Source organism: Mastigoproctus giganteus, chromosome 4, assembly GCF_048544385.1.
Source record: "Mastigoproctus giganteus isolate SK-2022 chromosome 4, ASM4854438v1, whole genome shotgun sequence".
Taxonomy (NCBI): domain Eukaryota; kingdom Metazoa; phylum Arthropoda; class Arachnida; order Uropygi; family Thelyphonidae; genus Mastigoproctus; species Mastigoproctus giganteus.
Window position 1 is genome coordinate 158,825,597 of NC_143578.1, and position 22,569 is coordinate 158,848,165.

At 38.3% G+C, this 22,569-nt stretch overlaps 1 protein-coding gene across 2 annotated transcripts in view; it reads right to left on the reverse strand.

Moving 5' to 3' along the window:
* mRF1 (mitochondrial translation release factor 1) overlaps positions 1-22,569 on the reverse strand; it is a 128,311-nt gene that overhangs the window by 9,887 nt on the left and 95,855 nt on the right. The window lies entirely within an intron of this gene.

Below are 22,569 nucleotides of genomic sequence, written 5' to 3' on the forward strand. Positions count from 1 at the left end.
TTGTCCCTAACATGCATACTACTTTGTTCCAAGTTGAAAGTCACTTGCATTACTGTTCAAATGGTGACACAAATGATGCAAGAATGGAAGCTTATAAGAGCATCAGCAAAAAAAAAAAAAAAAACCTCTTCCTATTTCACCTGACCATAAAAGCTAATCTAATTTATCCTTGAATTTATTCAAACGACCCACCTCCACAAAACTAGAAGGAAACTTTGTTCCAATAATCAACAACCCTCTAGCTGAAGATAAATTTCTGCACATTTAGCATGCAACCATTAGCATTAGTAGAGGAATATGATGCAAGAAGACAAGCTTATACAGCATCAGCACAAAAAAAAAAAAAACCCTTCCCATTTCACCCATCCATTTGCTCCAAATGTTTGTTTAGTTCTGCCTTGAATTTATATAAGGTGTCAACTTCTACAGCAACAGATGAATGTTTGTTCCAACAATCACCCACCCACCGGCTAAAGGAAAACTTCTGCACATCTATTCTACAACTGTCTTATCTCAATTTGTCTTATCAGGTTTATAATCTGAACAAGAGGAAGAATCCCATCAGCACTGAGCATGCTCAAACCATTCAAGGCTTTATACGCCTCAGTCAGATCACCTTGCAGGTGCCTAGTCTCCAGACACTGTAATTTGCAAAACTTAAACCTTTCTTCACAAGAGCAACCCATTGTACCATTCACTACCCATTGGCTAAAGGCCAACACACATCTATCCTACATCTGTCTTTCTTCAATTTGAATTTATGCCCTCTCAGGTGATTATTCTGAGTAAGAGGAAGAATCTCATCAGCACTGAGCATGCTCAAACCATTCAAGGCTTTATACACCTCAGTCAGATCACCTCGCAAGTGCCTAGCCTTCAGACACGTTAATTTGCAAAACTTAGGACTTTCTTCTTAAGAGCAACCCTTTGTTCCATTCACTAATTTTGTTGCCCTTTTCTGTACTTGTTCCAACAGCTGTACATCCTTCTTAAAGTGAGGCCTCCAGACCTGTATACAGTACTCAGGGGTGTGGCCTGACCATTGCCTTATACAAGGGGATAATCACCTCCTTATCCCTGTTAGAAAGATTCCTGTATATCATTGACAAGACACCATGAGCTACTCTTGCAGACCATCTGCACTGCTCAGAAAACTTCATATCTGCCTGCACAATTACCCCCCAGGTCCTTTTCGTTCTCTACAACTGTCAGTGTAGTACCACAGAGTTGATACGTTACTCTGGGGTTACTGCTTCCCATATGTAGTACTTTACATTTGTCAATGTTAAACTTCATTTGCCACCTCTCAGCCTATCTGTTCAACTTTTCTAGATCCTGTTGCAGCAGCGTATTATTATTATTATTAGCTATATATTGTGCAAGGAAGTCTGAGGCTTATGCTGCAACAGCCAAAAAAAAAAAAAAAAAAAAAATCCCGATGTTACCATGAGAGAGAGAGAGAGAGAGAGAGAGAGAGAGAGAGACAAGTAGAAGGGAATCACCAAGAAAGAGAAGAATGATGATATCCAGCTTGGGAACCCTGGGTGTGCCAAGCCCATACTCACCAGATGTGAGCCCTGGGGACTGTCATTAATGTCCCTAACAACCCTGCCAACCTTCGTATCGTCTGCTTGGACATTAAGCTTGATATACCATCATCAATATCATTTATAAATACAGAAAACAACAATGGACCCAACATTGAACCCTGAGGGACTCCACTAATAACATTAATCCACGATGAGCAGTCCATTGATTACCATTCTGTCTTCTCCCACTCGGCGCCTCTGTAGCCAGGTGGGAAGGAGCAGCAGTGCATAGCACATGCTTCTTGATTAGACCGGGATTCGAACCCGTCACCACGAAATGCGGAGAATGCGGAAAGGTCAGGGAATGACCACCGCATATTCCCGGAGCAATATGGCCTTAGTTGCTAATGCTCTTAAAAACCAAATAACAAACAAACTTCTCCCACTCAACCATCCCTTTATCCATAGCAGCAATTTGCCTCCAATGCCACACTGCTCCAATTTGTTCAGCAGTCTTCCATGTGCAACAGTATCAAAAGCCTTTCTAAGATCCAAATATATGATATTAAAGTTATTCACTGCATCCAGTTCCTTTGTGACCACATCATAGTATCCAATAAAACTGATCAGGCAAGATTTTCCCTTTACAAGAGGATAATTGCTCATCAAGGGGATAATCAGGGAAACTGCTAGTTAGGTAATATAGGTAATACTGACATGCGTTTATCTGATAATATTGGTCAAAGTAACTCTTGTACATACCTTAAGAGTTCTTATCTGTTACCCCAACTGGACGTATTATCTAGATGTTCTGGGGGCAGAAACGTTTCTCGTGAGCTGGTAGCTAATGCCAGGGAAGAGAACCTAAAAAACTTCAAGGGTTGTGTTAAGGTTGTTAAATATACAAGAACAGTAAGTCTTAATTGTTTATACAGTAATGTTAGAAGTGTCGTCAATAAAATGAGCGAATTCGAACTACTGGTTAAAACAAGTAACGCGGACATAATAGGGCTTACGGAGACGTGGTGCCACCCGGAAATTGGGGATGATCAGTTTCAGTACGGCTTGTATAATGTATTTAGGAAGGGTAGGGTAGAAAGAAGGGGTAGTGGGGTAATGCTTCTTATCAGAAGCAGCCTGAGTGCGACGATAGCTTTTCCGGACTCAGACGTTTCACATACTAGAATAGAATCTGTATGATGTGAGATAGTTGGAAACAAAGGTATAATGTGAGTAGGAGTAATCTACAGACCAGGTGATTGTGAAGATTATGACAAAAGCCTCTACATTCAAATGGAATGGGTAAGTAAGTGTCAATGTCTTATTATGGGTGATTTCAATTTGCCTCTAATTGATTGGAGAAAATGGGAAGGAAACTCGCCATGGGGAACAAAATTTTTAAATCAACTAGATGACTTATTTGTATCAACATGTCAGGGAAAGTACTAGAGAAAAGAATATCCTAGACCTCATCTTCACCCATGAATCAGATGACATAACAGGGCTGACAGCAGAGGAACCAGTAGCAGGAAGTGATCACGGAGTTCTAAGGTGGATGATGATGAGAGAGGTAGCAGTAATAAAAGGCAAAGGAATGGGTTTTAATTTCAGAAAAGGAAATTACAAGGCCTTAAGGTGCTACATGGCCTCTATTAACTGGGTAGATATCACACAGAGAACGAACACATTTGAACTGTGGTATGCTTTTAAAACATTAATCACAGATGCCTTGAATGCGTATATACCATTAAAAAAATACTCCACGAGGAGGGTTCCAAGTTGGATGAATAGTGAAGTTGCCACATTACTTGAGCAGAAAAAGGTGGCATGGAAAGGTTACAGAGCAATAAAAAGTACTGAAGCCTATAACAGCTACAAGGTGATCTGTAATATAGCCACAGAAATGGTTCAACAGGCAAAGGCAGTTTATGAGAAATCACTAGCAAAAAGAGCAAAGAGGGGGGGGGGGGAATAAGGAATTCTTCACATATTTAAATGCCAAGAAGAGCAGGACAAACCAGATCGGACCTTTACGTAAGGGAAAGGAATAGTATTAAATACACCAGCTGCCGTTGCAGATGAACTCAACAGTTATTTTGCATCAATATTTACAAATGAAAAACCTTTTGTGGCAATGGGAAATTGTGGGAGCGAAGTTGAAAAATATGTAAGTAATGATATTGAATTTTCGCAAGATTATTTAATGAAAAGCTCTAATACTATATGTAGTTCATTAAGAGTTGTTGATATTCAATTTAAAATAATAATCATACAAATGATTTATTCTTGAATATTTAACTTGACAATTCGATAATTGTAGATTTCTTAAAATATCATTTATAATTGACTTAACATGATAGCATAGCTTAATTTATTATGGTACTCACCTTTTTCTTTTTTTTTTATAATCTGCAATTGATGTTTGAATAGGGTAGATGATAATTTTAATTTAAATTGGAAGTAAGTAGAAGTGCACGTCTTCGTCCTTGCTTGTCAATATTAAAGTTGAAAATAAATGGTTAATACTGGAGGCCAGTAGCCATAACAAGTGGCTTTCGTTATCCACGTCTTCAGTTGGCAATGATGGGCTGAGAGTAAACGCTTGTATTTAAGAAAGCTAAGTTTCCGTGATGCTCCTGGTTACATGTGGAAATCTCAGGTGCATAAGATTCCAAGCTGGTGCGACGTTGTGCCATTCCAATCTCCAAGTATTAAATACCAAACTACCTTACAACATCACACCGGCTTGGAATCTCATGCACCTGAGATTTCCACATGTAACCAGAAGCATCACGGGAACTTAGCTTTCTTAAATACACGTGTTTACTCTCAACCCATCATTGCCAACTGAAGACGTGGATAACGAAAGCCACTTGTTATGGCTATTGGACTCCAGTGTTAAACATTTATTTTCAACTTTAATATTGACAACCAAGGACAAAGACGTGAACTTCTACTTCCTTGCGCATATTTTAACTCCTGTTTTTAAACCCCAACTTACTTACTTCCAATTTAAATTAAAATTAACATCTACCCTATTCAAACATCAATTGCAGATTATAAAAAAAAAAAAAAAGGTGATTACCATAATAAATTAAGCTATGCTATCATATTAAGTAAATATTTAACTTGAATAACTGATTGTCCCTAAGAGGCTGTGGTGGACATTTAAAACCAATAATAACTAGGCTGTTATTATCGGTTTTTAAATAATAAATTGAGTTCATTATTAATTTATTTATAAAAACCATATTAAATTAGTTTTCATGCATCATCAATTTACAATGGATGCATGGGAACACCATTCAGATTAGCTTTTTGAGTCAATTCCAGTTCAAGGGTTAAATATCTGATATATGATTTCTGAACTCTTTCTCTCATTTTAACCGTTTGCTGAAGGGACAAGACCCCAGTAATGTATACTCAAGAACAGGTATGACAGTCATTTGGTAAATTTAAATTAAAATTTTAATGTTACAGAAATCTATCACAATTCTTTTAATGAGATCTAACCCTTTAGGAGCTCTATTCTTCCTAAACCGAGGCCTCTATTATATTATGATTATTCTTATATGGGTTCCATAAAGAGATACAATGAATCATTGACCATTTCTATTATCACTTATCTTATATGGATGGCTAGTTAATGTTTTTAATGAGGTTGATGATCATCACAAAGAATTTATTAGAATTTAACCTTAGCCCATTCTCACTAAAACATTTAATTTGTAAATTAAATCCTTCCTGCAAAAAAAGCAGATCTCTGTATTTGTGACTTTTATATAATTTACCATTAACAGAACAGGTGAGGGTTTATTATTAAATCCTTTTACTGCATGTTTCAATCTTTACAAAAACTGTGAGAAAGAAAACAATCAATAGCATCACAGCCTGAATAGTTGTGGCCAGGGGGTTTTAACACAAATAATTAAATATCATATAACAAAGCCGTAATATAAAGCTGAGTTACAGGATTATACTTAAAAACATTGTATTTAAATTTACACACACAATTTACTTATTATATTATATAAAAGGGATATAATATACAGAGAATGTAACATTCAGTGAAGTCCCGTAATACCCTCACCACTGAGGTGGCTAGTTATCGACGGCAGAAGGGCATCAGTGCGGTGATGTCTTAAGAATAACAGTTTATGGATGAGCTTCATAGTTAAGTTCACCGAGGATCCTTTTTCAATAACTTGGCTCTCTGGAGATTCTGACGAGATCGCAGTTCATTTGTTGGACCAGGCTCAACAACTGAGTCAGGATAAACCTCTCCATGATATACAGTCAGTGTTTATTGTGACATAAGTCTGGGGTAGCCCTTAGGCCACAGATGGGGGATCTTCCTGTGACAGAAGTCCCACACTTGGGGAAAGTCAGCAAAAAATTTAACAGTTGCAGTTCACCTGATGTCTCTTATTCTCATTTGGTAATCTGGATATGCTGATTGAAGTTGCAAAATCGTTGGTGCTATGACTAGCTCAGAGCTGGTGCTTGTATGCAATCCATCTCAGTAGCCAGAATTCCTGTGTAAATAGTCGCTTCAGAGTTGTGGAAGCAGCTCAAGATCAAGGTGATTACTGAATGTGAGCTTCCTGTCTTTAACAACTAAGTCAGTGTGCTGTTCAGCTAGCAGATGCCATCCTGAGATGGAAGGATCTCAGTTTAACATCATCTCAGGGAATAGACTACTGTAGTGAATTTAGTAGGATTAATTTTCATTCCGTAAGTGGCAATGTATTCTGATTGCTGGCCGAGCTCGTGGTTAGTTAGTTGGGTTATAATTTGGGGATCATCATGTGCATGAATGGTTGTCAGTAGCTTGATACATCAGCATAGATTATGAAGTTTGGATTTCCTTTAAGGAATGGTAGTAATATAGCAGTAAAAGTAATGCTGACAGAAGTATCTTGAGGATTCCCTGATGTCATATGTCTGGGAGCTGTTTTTTTTTACCTGATTGAAGGTGTAGCACTCTTTCTGTTTTAATAGGGATTTTATTATTAGTGTTAGCATATGATGCAAGAAACCAAGCTTATACAGAATCAGGCAAAAAAAAAAGAAAAAAAAAATTATTTTCACCTATGCATTTGCTTCAGTTTGTCCACTTCTTCCTTGAATTTATTTAAGCTATCAATTTCCACAATGACAGATGGAAGTTTGTTCCAGCAATCAACTACCCGCTGGCTAAAGGCAAATTTTCGTCTATTCAAACATCTATTCAACAACAGTCTTTCTTCAGTTTGAGTTTATGCTCCCTCAGATTTGTAATCTCAGAGTTAGAATCCCATCAGCATTGAGCCTGCTCAATACAGTCAAGGCCTTATACACCTCAAATGGATCACCTTGCAGGTGCCTAATCTCCAGATGCCACAATTTGCAGGACTTAAGCCTTTCTTGGTGAGAGCATCAAGAGCATCTCCTTGTTCCCTCTCACCAGTCTTGTTGCCCTTCTCTGTACCTGTTCTAGCAGCTCTACATCCTTGCTAAACCGAGGCCTCCAGACATGTACGCAGTACTCAATGTGTGGCCTGAACACTGCTTTATACAAGGGGATAATCACCTCCATATCCCTGCTTATTATGTCACCATTGATATTAAAATAATGCTTGAGGAGATGGAGTAGCTTTTGGATGTTGATAGAATCAAAGGCAGCACTGATATTGCCAGGTTGGACTGCGTGATTGGATCTTATTGTTATATGTACTTCTATTGGTTGGGTCAAAGTTGCATTATGTTGCATTATGGGAATAAATGTGCTTAGTCACCTGGTTGCAGGTAGGAACTGACGACTTTTGTTTTCTGTAGTAATGGAACTTTTCCATTTCAATAAGATGGCTCTTTTATAGAATTGTCTTACCACTGTGCCTTTTGGCCACGCAGAAGGTTTATAACTTTTCATTCACCTCAGGTAGGCACTGTATACGGAAAGAGGCATATGCTGTATTTTTTCTGGCAGTCGTAACACATGTGCACGAACGTTATTACATTGTTTTCAGTGCAGCGATGATGTCTTTTGATGTTTGATGATTCATTCTGGAGATAAATAGATTCTGGTGTTAACTGTAGTTGGCAGGTGCAATAGCCTTCAGGCTCGAATTCTTTGATATACCATAAATTGCCTTTGAGAGAGGTTTCATCTTTCTTGGAGCTACCACAGCATTTACTGTGGAGCTTTGATCACGATTAAGTATTGTTGGTACAGAGGGGTTGAGAATATTAGGATGAGGTTGAGGTAGGAGAGAGTAGGTTGATTTGGATGAGCAAAAGTTAAGTCATTAGAAGGGTGTTGTTTAAGAATATTTGGCACGACCTTCTTGTTCCAGCACTGTAGTGACTTTCTATTTTTAAAGTGGTCACTTTCAGAGCATCGATCATTATATGGACAAGAAGCAGTGACTAGTGGTGAGAGTGGAGGTTCAGAGATTGTAGAATTTATTTGAGAGGGTGTAACAGTAATAGTAGTAATAGTGGCATGTGATGCAAGGAAGCAAGCGTATGAGCTTATATAGCATCAGCCAAAAAAAAAATTCACACAACCATTCCCTCTAAATGTTTGTCCAGTTCCTCCCTAAATTTATTTAACCTATCAACTTCCCCAATGACAGATGGAAGTCTATTCCAGCAATTAACCACCCGCTGGCTAAAGGCAAATTTCCGCACATCTATTCTACAGCTGTCTTCCTCAATTTATGCCCCCTTAGGTTCGTAATCCGAACAGGTGGAAGAATCCCATCAGAATTCAGCGTGCTCAACCCATTCAAGGCCTTATACACCTCAATCAGATCACCTTGCAGATGCCTAGTCTCCAGCTGCTGCAATTTGCAGAACTTAAGCCTCTCTTGGTAAGAGGATCCCTTCATTCCCCTCACCAACCTTGTTGCCCTTCTCTGTACACACTCAGGCAAATCTACATCCTTCCTAAAAATGAGGCCTCCAGTACGCAGTACTCAAGGCATGGCCCGACCGTTGCCTTATACAGAGGTACAATCACCTCCTTTTCCCTGCTAGCAAAATAGTGGTTAGTATATGTTCTACCAGCTGAGTTAGTATTAATACTAGTAATGGCCATATGGTGCAAGGAAAACAAAGGCTTATGCTACACCAGCCAAAAAAAAAAAAAAAAAAAAAATTAAGAAAAAAAAGTAAATAGACAACCAATGCATTCCCTCCTTCCATAGGTAACTATCCAGCTGACCTTTGAATTTTCCCAAACTGTCAGCCTCTACCACCCATGTAGGTTACTTATTCCCATAGTTTATATCTCACTGGCTAAAATAAAACTTTCTGCAATCTAGTCTAAACATCTTGCCCCATAACTTGAATTTATGGCCCCTAGTTCTAGAATCACTTATAACCATAAAAATTTTGTCCTCATTCATTTTACTTTTGCCATGCAGAGCCATAAACACTTCAATCAATTCTCCTCTACAGTACCTAGTTTCCAAGCTGTGCAAATCCACATACTTGAAGTCTTTCCTCATGTGGATGCCCATTTGCCAATCTCATCAACCTCATTCATTTTACTTTTGCCATGCAGAGCCATAAACACTTCAATCAATTCTCCTCTACAGTACCTAGTTTCCAAGCTGTGCAAATCCACATACTTGAAGTCTTTCCTCATGTGGATGCCCATTTGCCAATCTCATCAGGGAAGTAACCCATCCTTGGACCCTTTCAAGAAGGTCAGTGTCTTTTTTTCAGGTGCGGTCTCTACACTTGAACACATTATTCCAAGCGTAGTCTAACAGTAGCCTTATATAGTAGGATTATGATGTCCATATCTCTACTAGCAAATGTTCGATAAATCATCAATAGGACACCATGGGCCTTCCTTGCAATCTGTCTTCAATGCTCAGAGAATTTTATGTCTGACTGTATCTTAACTCCCTTTCTTCCACTACTGACTCTAGTTCAACTCCACCAAGTATATAACTTATTTTGGAGTTACTGTTCCTCAGGTGTAACAACTTGCATTTTGCTGAATTAAAGCATAGCTACCACTTGACTGACCATCCCTGAAGCCTGTCTAGGTCACCCTGAAGAAGCTCTGCTTGGCAGGGATCATGAACATCATCTACAAATTTAAAAATCATGCCTTCTATCCCTTCATTGATGTCATTTAAGAAAATCAAAAACAACAGTGGTCCCAATACTGATCCTTGGGGAACCTCATTTCTTACATTAACCCAATCTGAAGAATAACCATTTATCACAACCCTCTGCCTCCTGCCCTAAAGCCATCTTGCTATCCATCTAAGGATTTTCCCTGTGATTCCAACCTACTCTAGTTTATAAAATAATCACTCATGTGGGACTGAGTCAAATGCTCTGCTGAAACCTAAATAAGCAATGTCAAAATTATTCCCTAAATCTAGCTCATGAGTGACCCTGTCAAAATAGCTAACCAGATTTGTTAAACATGATTTTACCTTTACAAAACCATGCTGCATATCCTTCAGAATTCCATTTCTATCTAAATGATCCTGAATTCCGCTCTTGATAATTGCCTCCATGATATTCCCTACTACTGAAGTTAGACTGATCAGTCAGTAATTTTCCACTACACTCTTAGAACTTCCTTCATGTATTGGCGATACACTGGCACTTTTCCAATACAATGGAATCTCTCCGAAGTCCAGTGTCCTTTTCTTTGCATTTATATATGTGAAGAATCCCTTATGCCCACACTTTCCTCTCTCTTTTTCAGCAATTTCTTGTAATCTGCCTTTGCCAGCCTTTTCTGTGCATTATTATAGATCAATTTGTAGATGTTATAGGCTTCAGTACTTTTTATTGCTATGTACCTTTTCCATGCCATCTTTTTCTGATCAAGTAATTTGCAACTTCATTATTTATCCGACTTGGAATTCTACTCATGGAGTATTTTTTTTAATGGTATATACACATTCAAGGCTTCTGTGATTAATGTTTTAAAAGTATACCATAATTCAATTGTATACCAATTCAATTGTATTCCCTCCCTGTGAGATATCTACCCAGTTTACATTGGTATAGGAGTCAATCTCAGTATCAGAATATAGACAGAGGAATCATAGTATCTATAATTTCACTGTAATTAGTTTGGCAGCTTCATGACAGTATTTCTCCTACATGTTCTTTGGGAAGTGATGGGGGGGGGTTGATTCCTTTCTTACTCCTTATTGGGTTGTGGGGGTCTCCACTTCTCTTATTAATAAAGGTTTTGATTATCTCATCAGACAAACACAGGTTTGCAATTACTGGATTATAAAATGTATGCTTTAATTTGATAGAGATAAATAAATCTACAAGCATAAGAGATTGCCTTGACCATTCTGTTCAAATAAGAAATCTCATCTCTCATTTCTTCCATTTGCACTTTTAGTTGCCCAACTTGAAATGCTATTAAACCATGAGTTTCTGAGATCCGTTTAATTTTTTTAATTTAACGTTTTTCTAAATTTGTGAAATTGGGAAATGACTCGATCCATAAACTCTGCAACTATTACTTGAGAAGTTTGCATACACAATTCAGCCATCAGCATTTGCAATGGTTTGAAAGAGCCATTATGATTTTTTTTTCATCTTTTGTTACCAGATGGCTTTCTTGACAGTTCTCCTTTGGCCCCACGTCTCAAATTCCTGAAAGGATTTGTTGGCACGGTGTGGCTTTTTTAACCTTTCTATCTGCTATTTGGCACAATCATGATTTTTTTCATCATATTTTGTTACCAGATGGCTTTCTTGACAGTTCTCCTTTGGCCCCATGTCTGAAATTCCTGAAAGGATTTGTTGGCATGGTGTGGCTTTTTTAACCTTTCTATCTTCTATTTGGCACATGTTCAGCAGCAATGAACAAACAGGAAGTGAAGCATGCTTCTGACTATGGCAGCATGTGGTATTTCCAGTGCTCACAGCTTTCTTCTGTGTAGAGGTTGGCTATTTAAGTCACAAAACCTTTTTCAAATTAGTGAAGGTGGAACAATTTACTTTATGAGGAATGCTCAAAATTTTAGCTAGAATTAGAACTACTTTTAAGAAAATTTGCTTCATCGAGAGCAACCAGATTTATGGTTATGCAACACTCTTTACTCTGTGTTTTGCAGTATATATCAAATTCTATACCAGTCTGATACATTGATTTTTGCAGACTGTAAGTGAAACTCCTCACTTATAGACATATTATAAACAGTGCAATATGGCCTAAGTTGCTGATGCAACTAAACCCTACAACAAGCTTTTTCATATTGGTAGTTAGACTGAATGGTAATTTTTTAAAACAAAATTATTTATGGTAAGACAGCTTATGGGTTGCTATGGTGCATTCATGAACATAGCATTGTACGAAGAGGGGTCAACTTACTGTCTGGAACAATGACGTATTTACCCCCAGAGGTGGGTGTCCAATTTCAGTTCTATGCTGGTAAAGAGTGTTTACTCCTTCACAGGCTGTGTGGGAATTTTCAATGATTCATTGTGTTTAATCTATAGTCTGGCAAATGAAGCATTGTGTTGCATTGAAACATCCAATCACAAAAATGTTAATAAAATATGACCTGAGTAAAATTTAGGCAGTTAGGCACCATTAATGGAGAGATGGGGCTTAGAGGGCATAAATGGAGATGGGGCTTAGAGGGGAACAGGTATCCTGGGTGTTATCAGACACTCAGCCTAAAACACTGATGGATCCAATATCTCTCTATTACAGAAGATTTAGGAGAAGTCCGGTTGGCCTGCCTCCCTAAAATCCACTCATGCACACCTTCTCGATGGTAAGCCCTGTTACGTCACTTAGGTGGCAACGAACGTGTAGAGTGGTTCTCTTCAAGACGCCTGGTCAGCGTGAAGAGGAAAAGACCAAACCCTCCAGCATATGACAGCACGAGAATACAAATGGCCCTCAGTCCCCAGCAGCTTTCACTCTCCCTCTTACCGCAGCGAGAGGTTCAGAGTGGAAGCAGAGGGTGTAAAGAATCTCGGGGTACGACCAGGCTGCCATGCACGGAAACTGATGTTATTATTTGGTTTTTAGGAGCATTAGCAACTAAGGCCATATTGCTCGGGGAATATGCAGTGGTCATTCCCTGATCTTACCACACCCTCCGTATTTGGTGGTGACAGGCTCGAACCCCGGTCTAATCAAGAAGCGTGTGCTACATACTGCTGCTGCTCCTTCCCACCTGGCTACGGAGGCGCCTCACGGAAACCGAACTTGGCCTGTTATAACGTAAGATCACTCATCGGTGAAGACAGGATATTAGAGCTGGAAAAGGAATTAGAAAATGTGAATTGGAATATCATCAGTTTGGCTGAAACAAGAAGAAGAAATGAATCACTTATAAGTTTATCAAGTGGAAATCTGCTGTACACCAATGGAAACAGTGAAAGGAGTGAAGGTGGAGTTGGGTTTCTGGTCCATAAAGATTTTAAAAACAACATTTTGGAATTCAAAAGTACATCACCAAGGGTGTCAAGACTAATACTCAAGATTTCTAAGAGGTACAAGCTAAAGATTATAATGATTTATGCACCAACATCGAGCCATGATGATGAAGAGGTTGAAGAAATGTACACAGAAATTGAGAGTCTTCTAGATGAGCAGAAAACCCATTACACTATTATTATGGGGGACTTCAATGCTAAGGTTGAAAAAAGACAAAACAGCGCAGAAAGGGGAACTACAGGAAATTTTGGAATTGGTGAAAGAAATGAAAGAGGTGAAAGACTTGTGGAATTTGCAGAATCTCAAGGACTGTCAGTAACGAACACTTTTTTCAAGAAAAGGGTGAACAGAAAGCGGACATGGAAGAGTCCAAATGGATTAACTACTAATGAAATCGACTTCATCCTCACTAACAGAAGATATATTGTGAATGATGTTACCATCCTGAATAAGGTAAATGTTGGAAGTGATCACAGAATGGTAAGATGTACACTTGATATAGATGTAGGAAAGGAAAAGAAAAAACTGACTCGAGTAAATAATACAAAGGTCTTTGAGACAACAGAAGAGGAGAAAAAGCAGTATGTACTGAAACTTAAGAACAAGTTTGAGCTTCTGCAGACTGCTCAGGACCAAGAGATCGATGAGGAATATTACAACTTTCTGAAAGTGATAAAGCCCAAAAAACCTATAGGAAAAAAGAAATCCAAAGAAGAAAAAAATTAGTCAAGAAACACTTGTCATGATGAACCGAAGATGACAAATGAAGAGCAAGAAAAACACTGACAAGGAGAAAATTGAGTATACTGAGTTATGCAAAGCCATTAGAAAGAGACTCAGAGAGGACATAAGAAAATTTAACACAAGAAAAGTGGAACAAGCATTAAGGGAAAATAAAGGATTTAAATCAGCAGCCATGAGCAGTAATACAGAAAGACAAATGATACTGAAACTGAAGAATAGCGATGGTGTACTTATAAACAGCAGAGAAGGCATAATTCAAATAGCAGAAGACTACTATAGAGAATTATACAAGGAGCAGGGGAATGATGCCAGCAGTGGGGAAGATAGATTGCAAAGTAGCAACACATACAACATACCCGATATTCTTCCTGATGAGGTAGAACATGCATTGAAGAAAATGAAGAATCAGAAAGCCCCGGAGGAAGATGAAGTTACTGTAGAGTTGTTAAAATTGGGAGGAAGAGACATAAAACAAAAACTGGCAAGGCTCTTCACAAAGTGCATTAGAAAAGGTGTGACGCCTAAGCAGTGGAATAATGCAATCATAGTTTTGCTGCATAAGAAAGGAGATAAATCAGAAATTGGAAATTATAGACCAATTAGCTTGTTATCCCATATCTACAAGTTGTTCACAAGGGTCATTACTAACAGATTAGAAAGAATACTTGATGAGAATCAACCGAAAGAGCAAGCTGGCTTTAGGACAGGATTCTCAACTATGGATCACCTTCACGTAATATTACAGCTAATGGAGAAAGCAATTTAAAGAAAGCAAAGAAAGAAAACACACTATTATGGCTGGCATTTGTGGATTATGAAAAGGTATTTGACTCCATACAGCATAAGGCAATGTTTCGGGCACTGGAAAGACAAGGCATAGATACCCCACATATTATGATTTTGAAGAAAATATATGAGAGTGCTACCTCCTTTGTTAGACTTGACAAAGACAGTAGGAAATTTAAAATTGATAAAGGAGTTCAACAAGGAGACACAATATCTCTGAAACTGTTTACTGCTGCCCTTTAGGAAGCTTTCAGAAGATTAGACTGGTCGCAGAAAGGAGTCAATGTGAACGAAGAGTACCTAAACCATTTACGATTTGCAGATGACATTGTGGTCATAAGCCACGATCCCAAAGAATTAGAGGAAAATCTTAATCAGTTATGCACATTTAGTAAGGATTTAGGACTAAAGATGAGTATGGCTAAAACAAAAGTAATGATGAACAAGTATGCCACAGAAAGGGAAATGATTGAAGGAGCAGTAATTGAAAAGGTGGAGTCATATACTTATCTGGGACAAGTTATTAGCTGTAATAATGATAAATGGCTGGAAGTCAAGAGAAGAATAAATTTTGGATGGATAGCATTCAGGAAATATAGTCACATACTAAAGAGCAATATCCCAGTTTGTCTGAAACGTAAAATAATGAACCAATGTATACTCCCCACCATGACTTATGGAAGTGAAACTTGGGCACTCACCAAAAGAATGGAAGAGAAGCTGAGAACTACACCGCGAAGAATGGAACGAATTATATTGGGAATCAGACTGTTAGATAAGAAGAGAAACACATGGATTAGGCAGCAAACTCAAGTAAAGGACATTCTTATCAAAACTAAATAACTAAAATGGTCTTGGGCAGTACACATAGCTCGAAGACATGATGACAGATGGACTAAGAAAATAACAGAATGGTATCCAAGAGGAGCTAGAAGAAAACCTGGAAGACAAAGGCGGAGATGGATAGATGAAATTCATGAGTTTGTGGGTAGAAAATGGATGGCCAGTGATCAAAACAGAAGGAACTGGAAAGTCTGGAGAGGCCTTCATCCTGCAGTGGATTGAAAATGGCTGATGATGATGATGATGAATGGAGAGATAAATACTTTAGTCCATCATTCTTGAAAATCATACCAGTAAAACTGCAGTAATTAGTAATTTAAATTGGAGCAAACTAACATCCAGCCATACACTATACAAACACACACAAAATGTTAGAAAATTGATCTACTGATAGATACTTGTATTGTTAAGAACAATCCAAACAGAAGTGGACCTAGAGAGTAGTGCATACACAGCTGCCAACTTTTGATTTTCAAAAAGTTGGAGATCAGGCATTTGGAAGGAGGGAAACAGGGTTTTGTTAGGTGTTTTTTTTTACCTTCTTAATATGAAAGAAAATGCTTCCCAAAAAACAAAGGAAAACAAGAGATTCTTCAGAAAAACAAGAGACTTTTTTAAAGTCCACTGAAAAGATGCACATTTTATATTAAAATACAGCCATAGGATTGTTTACCAGTACAGTCAGTTTTGTTATAACACATTACATGTGTTCTTAAAAAATCTCTGTATTATGGTATTTCACGCATTAAAAACAACAGGGCTTATGGGAAAAATAGGGATGGGGCAGAGCACTCAAAAAAAAAAAAAAAAAAAATGTTCAGTCTGGTAAGTAAAACACTAAAAAAAATTTTAGAAACCAAATCAAATTACTAACACAAGTTTAAGCATCTTATATTTCTAATCAATAAATAAATATTACAGTACAGTAATACCCCGAAGTTACGCGATAGGTGGGTCCGACGAAAATCGCGTAAGTCGAATTCGCGTAAGTCGGGGTACAACTTTGCATATAAATACATATAAATTTTGCTTAATTGGGACCAAGGACTAACAAAAACACTAGTTTAGAAGAAAAATATTAATAAAATTGCAGTTCTTTATACATATTAATACAAAATATGTATTAAAAAAAACAAATGAGTTACGTAAAAAAGTTATTTCGATGTCGATGGCTTCATAAAATCTAACAAATTCGTCGGACGACACAGCGTCTTTTTTTCACGCAGAATTTCTTCGTAGCAAGCTAATATTTTTTTTTATTCCTTGCTTTGTAGCTATAACGCGTTCTTCGTTGGAGTCTATGTTTTCTAAAATTTTTAAGCCCTTTACAATTGAGCCCTTTTCAATTTTCAACCTGTCAAGTTTGCAATTGTCATGTGCTTTTCGCCGTTGCTTCATTTAGGCCTGTAGCACGTGCAATATCACATGGTCTTTCATTTCGCTCAAAGCGTTTCACAATTTCATATTTTTTCTCTATCGACAGAGGCGGACTGGCCATAAGCCTTACCGGGGAAACCCCGGTGGGCCAGTGTGATTTTGGCCACAAACCATAGTATGAGGCCACTATAAATTTTCCAGGGTAAGAATTTTTGACCCAGTCCGCCTCTGTTTATCGATAATTGCTTTTCTTTTTCTCTCTGAATCTGCAGTGTCTTCACCAGGACGCTTCCTTTTCACACCTTTTAATTAAGTATTTTACTATTTTTAGGGAATAAAGCACAATTACAAAATGAGGAGGCACGCTTGATACGCATAAACAAAGCTGCGCGCATGTAGCAACTGAATAAACAACACCATAAAGGCAGAGGTACGCTATTAACACCTCACATTTCTAGGGGTTACTACCATAAAACAATAAAAATCCAGTTGCGTTTCTGCTAGTGAAATCTGTTATAAACTGGTAGTAAACTCGATCTAATTGCATTTGCAATTATACCGATAGCTGGAATTGTGTTGGTTTTTAAGTTATTATGGTGAAATGTGTTTCCCCTTCACTGATATAAAAAATATAAAAGCAACAAAGTTAAATTTTGTTCATCTTTCGCTCTCATTCTCCGCCGTCGCACCGTATATCGATAAAATATTAAAAACGACCGTGAAGATAGTGGGCGGCAGCGTTGCCAAACAAAAAAAAATCAAGAACCGCGTAACTCCGAGTTCGCGTAAGTCGGGGTAGCGTAAGTCGGGGTATTACTGTATATACAAATTACAGTATTTGTATAAGCATGGTAATATATACATACTAATTGATATTTCCTTCACTGACATTTTATTTTTTGTATTGTAAAATTTAAAACAGTAAAAAAAGATAAGCAGTAAATAACCATGAACACTGCACGCACAAATTACGCAAGTGAAATATGGAGTAAAATGTATACAAAGCTTAAAAAATAGGAATGAAGAGAAGATTTTGAAAATTTATATTTTTTATATGATTGGAGATGTCATGGAAGGGGAAACACATTTTACCATAATAATGTAAAAACCCACAGAATTCCAGGTATCTGTATTATCGCAAATGCAATAAGACTGAGTTTACTACCCACTTATAATTAGATTGCATTAATAGAAAAGCCCAATAAACCGGGAACAGCAAATTGTTTTCATTGTTTTATGGTAGTGACCTCCAGAAATGTGCTCCTCTGCTCATGCTATCCCGCTTCACAAAATTTCTGTTCGAACAGAAAAATATGAGCTCCTGAAAATGCGAGTCGGCCTACAAAATCAAATGTTATCTTGTGAAAACAGCAAATGACAATAGTGTCTCCCCGACCAATACAACTACAGTAAATAAGAAATATAGCTCTCACAGATTTGACGTCTGACATTTTTTTAAGCTTTGTAAACTTGTATATATTTCTAAGCAGCTTGCTACGTTCAGCTTGGTGCCGAGTTTTGAAATCACCTGGTGTTACTTGCAGACGAAATCGCACACGAGTCAATGCAAAAATCGTGTTATATTCACACTGTAGTAGTAGTAGTAGTGGCATGTGATGCAAGAAAGCAAGTGTATGAGCTTATGCAGCATCAGCCAAAAAAAAAAAAAAAAAAAAAAATTTCACACCATTACCTCCAAATGCCTGTCCAGTTCTTCCTTAAATTTATTCAACCTATCAAGTTCCACGACAGATGAGAGTTTGTTCCAGCAATTAACCACCCGCCGGCTAAAGGTAAGTTTCCGCACATCTATTCTACATCTGTCCATTCTTAATTTGAATTTATGCTCCCTTAGGTTCGTAATCTGAACAAGTGGAAGGATCCCATCTGAATTCAGCATGCTCAACCCATTCAAGGCCTTATATACCTCAATCAGATCACCGCACAGGTGCCCAGTCTCCAGCCACTGCAATTTGCAGAACTTAAGCCTCTCTTGGTAAGAGGATCCCTTCATTCCCCTCACCAATCTTGTTGCCCTTCAAGCAAATCTACATCCTTCCTAAAATGAGGCCTCCAGACCTGTAAGCAGTAGTCAAGGCGTGGCCTGACCATTGCCTTATGCAGAGGAACAATCACCTCCTTTTCCCTGCTAACAACATTCCTGTATATCATTGACAAAACCCCATGACCTCCCTGGCAGCCTGTCTGCATTGCTCAGAAAACTTCATATCTGACTGCACAATTACTTCCAGGTCTTTTTCATTTTCTACCACCTTAAGTGTAAACGTACCACACAGATGGTACGTTTCTCTGGGGTTACTTCTACCCATATGCAGTACATTGCATTTGTCAAGGTTAAACTTCAGTTACCACTTCTTAGCCCATCTGCCCAAATTATCTAGATCCTGTTGCAGTAGCACACTGCCATTGCTGTCATTAATAACCCTGCCAACCATTGTATCATCTGCAAACTTCGACACTAAGCCTGATATACCTTCATCAATATCATTGATAAATATACAAAACAAAAGTGGACCCAACACCAAACCCTGTGGGACTCCACTAATAACATCAGTTCACGAAGAGCAGCACCCATTAATTACCACCTTCTGTCTTCTCCCACTTAACCATCCTTTTATCCATTGTAGCAACTTACCCTTAATACCATTCTGCTCCAATTTGTACAATAGTCTTCCATGCACAACAGTGTCAAAAGGTTTCCTGAAATCCAAATATATGATATCAAAATTATTTTTTGCATCCAGTTCCTTTGTAACCACATCATAATATCCTATCAAATTTGTCAGACAAGACTTTCCCTTAACAAATCCATGCTGTGTCTGAATTATTGCTGCAGCCTTGTCTAGATGGTCCTGCAATGCATCTTTAACCAGTCACTCCATTATTTTACCCGGAACAGAAGTTAAACTCACTGGTCTGTAATTGCTCGTGTTACCCTTCGATCCCCCTTTGTGAATTGGGGATACATTTGCACATCTCCAGTCCGTGGGAACCTCCCCTGAGTCCAAGGATGCTCTCATAATTATGGCTAAGGGTTTGCCGCCTCCTTTAATATAACTGGATAGATCCCATCCACCCCAGGTGCTTTTCTTAGATTTAACTTCAATAATTTCTCCTCCACTTTGCTCTCAGTTATTAGAAAATCATTAAGTATCCTGCTACAATTTGATAACCTTCGGCCATTTTGAAACCTTAATAATTCCTCATGCGTGAATGTAGATGCAAAATACTCATTTAGTTTGTTTGCTATCTGAACAGGATCATCAATAGTCGAACTATCGATCTCAAGTGAACCAATCAGATTCACCCCCCTTCCTTTTAGAGTTCATATAAGTAAAGAAATCCTTGCTGTTTTTCTTAGCATCTTTTGCCAAGGATTTCTTGTAATCTGCCTTCGTCTGCCTAACCTCCTTTATGACCTGATTGCATGCATTTTTCTTCTCTGTTACGAGTCTCATTAATTCATTTGATAAACATTTAGGCCTAAACCTTGAACAATATTTCTTAATAGGTATGAAACTTCTAGTAGCATCCACGATTAATTCCTTAAATGCTTCCCACTTAGAATTTACTGTTGGTAACATTGTTAGTTGATCCCACTGTACAGACCACTGTACTCACCTTTACGGAAGCAAAAACCCTTTCCTTTAACTCTGATGGTAATTAAATTTTTAAGTACACTGTGATCACTGCCATCTAGTGGTTCCTTTATCTGCAAATTCTTAATACACGAATGATCACTGCTGATAAACAGATCAAGAGTATTACTCTCTCTCTGGTTGCCTCTTGAACATGCTGCTGCAGAAAACAATCATCCAATAAATCCACAAAAGTTTGACTAGTGTGTGAGTGACCAACCCACAAGTTCCAGTCAATATCTGGGGAGTTAAAATCCCCCATTACAAGACATTCTGATTTACTAGCCCACTCTATTTCTCTGTACAATTGTTCATTGTACTCATTCGAGTCATTAGGCCTATAACACACTCCTACTATTATTTTTGCTTTCACAGTGCTTATGTCACACTAAACTGACTCGACAGTGCACTGTTCATCTATATCAACAGGGTGCATTTCTGTTTTTCTTAATTAACAGCATAACACCTCCTCCCTTTCTATCCTTTCTGTACACATTGTACTCCCCAAATTCCAGTTCTGCATTCCTTATATCAGTGGGACACCACGTCTCTGCTATTCCAACAATATCCGCCTTTGATATCTTGACCAACACTTCAGATTCATCAAATTTATTTACTATACTTCTAGCATTGGTATACATGCAAGCATACATGCTCGTATTCCTATTCCTAGTTACCCTAACACATTCCATATACCCACCTATTTCACGATGACTGCCATCCATCCCTGAAACCCCCAACACCCCTCGCTCCATGTCGCTACTTATTCTAATAGAAGCTGTGCAAGGATCACCTTCACCTCTGCTTTTGGCTATTGTTAAACTATTAGTCCTTGTATCCCCCCAAGCTGGCAGTTTTCCGACCCAACTAACACTGCCTCGATAGCATCAGCAAACATTCTTGCACCCTTTCTATTTAAGTGTATCCCATCCCTGTAGAAGCAGTCTCTCCTGTTAACAAGTACAGACCAGGCTGAAAAAAATTCTATCCCTTGAGCCTTGCAGAATCTTTCCATGGCGGAATTGATCGACAATGCTCTCATTATATACTCCCTTCTATCTTGTCTGGGGAGAATTGCAGACACTTTCAAATTCAACCCTAATTCCCGGCTTTTTTTCAACAGTGACCTGTACTTGTTAAGTAATTCTGCCGGTCTCCTACTCTTAATATCATTAGTGCCAACATGTACAACTATATCACCTTTTGTGCCCTTAAAAGATGATATCCGCTCTGCAACGTCATGAACCTTTGCCCCTGGCAGACATACCCTGGTCCTGTTCCACCTATCCTTTTTACAAAGCATGTTCCCCGTTTCCCTGACAATAGAGTCACCAACAACTTCTAGTTGCTGTGTGACCAGCGCATTCTGCCTTTGGGGTTGCCGCTGTGTCACGTGATGATGAAGTGCAAGCTCTGGTGTTGATGTGGACAGCTGAGAGCTTGATGGGCCCCCTCAATTTAGATCCTTCGAGGGCATCCACCCTGTCCTTCAAGCTCTCATATAGGCCCACAACAACGCTCAGTTGTCGCCTGATTTCCTTGCACTCCTTACATCGTGCACACACAAAGACATCCCCCATGGCAATATCATGTTCCGTTCCAGAGATTTTCGGCAAATATTTCACAAGTTGCACATTTTTTTAGGCTCCCTAATATATCAGTCGCATTGGAGCAAATTCGTGTTACAGTAGAACTGACTGTACAAATATACTTTTAAACATATTGTCATATTGTAAAATATTATTACCTTACGTAATATTTTTCTGAGGATTTCTGTTAGACATTAATTGATTTTGAATGCTTCAAGAAAGATATTGTTGCAGTCTTTGCCCTCTTAGGATACATTGAGTCAAAGTTTTGTTCACAATAACGGCATTGCTGTCTCAGCTTGACTGTCAGGAGAATTTCCAAACAGACAGAGAAGATATAAACTCAGTGTTAATTTTTCTCAATTGACTAGATTGGTCCTTGAGGTTGTCAGAGACATTCTCTCAGATATGCCATATAAGCTGTACTTGCTATTTAGGAGTCTAAAATGCTGATGGAACTGATATTCGGGGTGACATTCAAGTCAAGTGAACCCAATTTCGGTCCACTTCACTTGAAATTTGAAGTCTGGACAGTCTGTAACAGACAAATCCTCTGCTTGCACCTTCACGATGGTGGGACTGTTAGTAATCCTGGGTATAACCTTCAC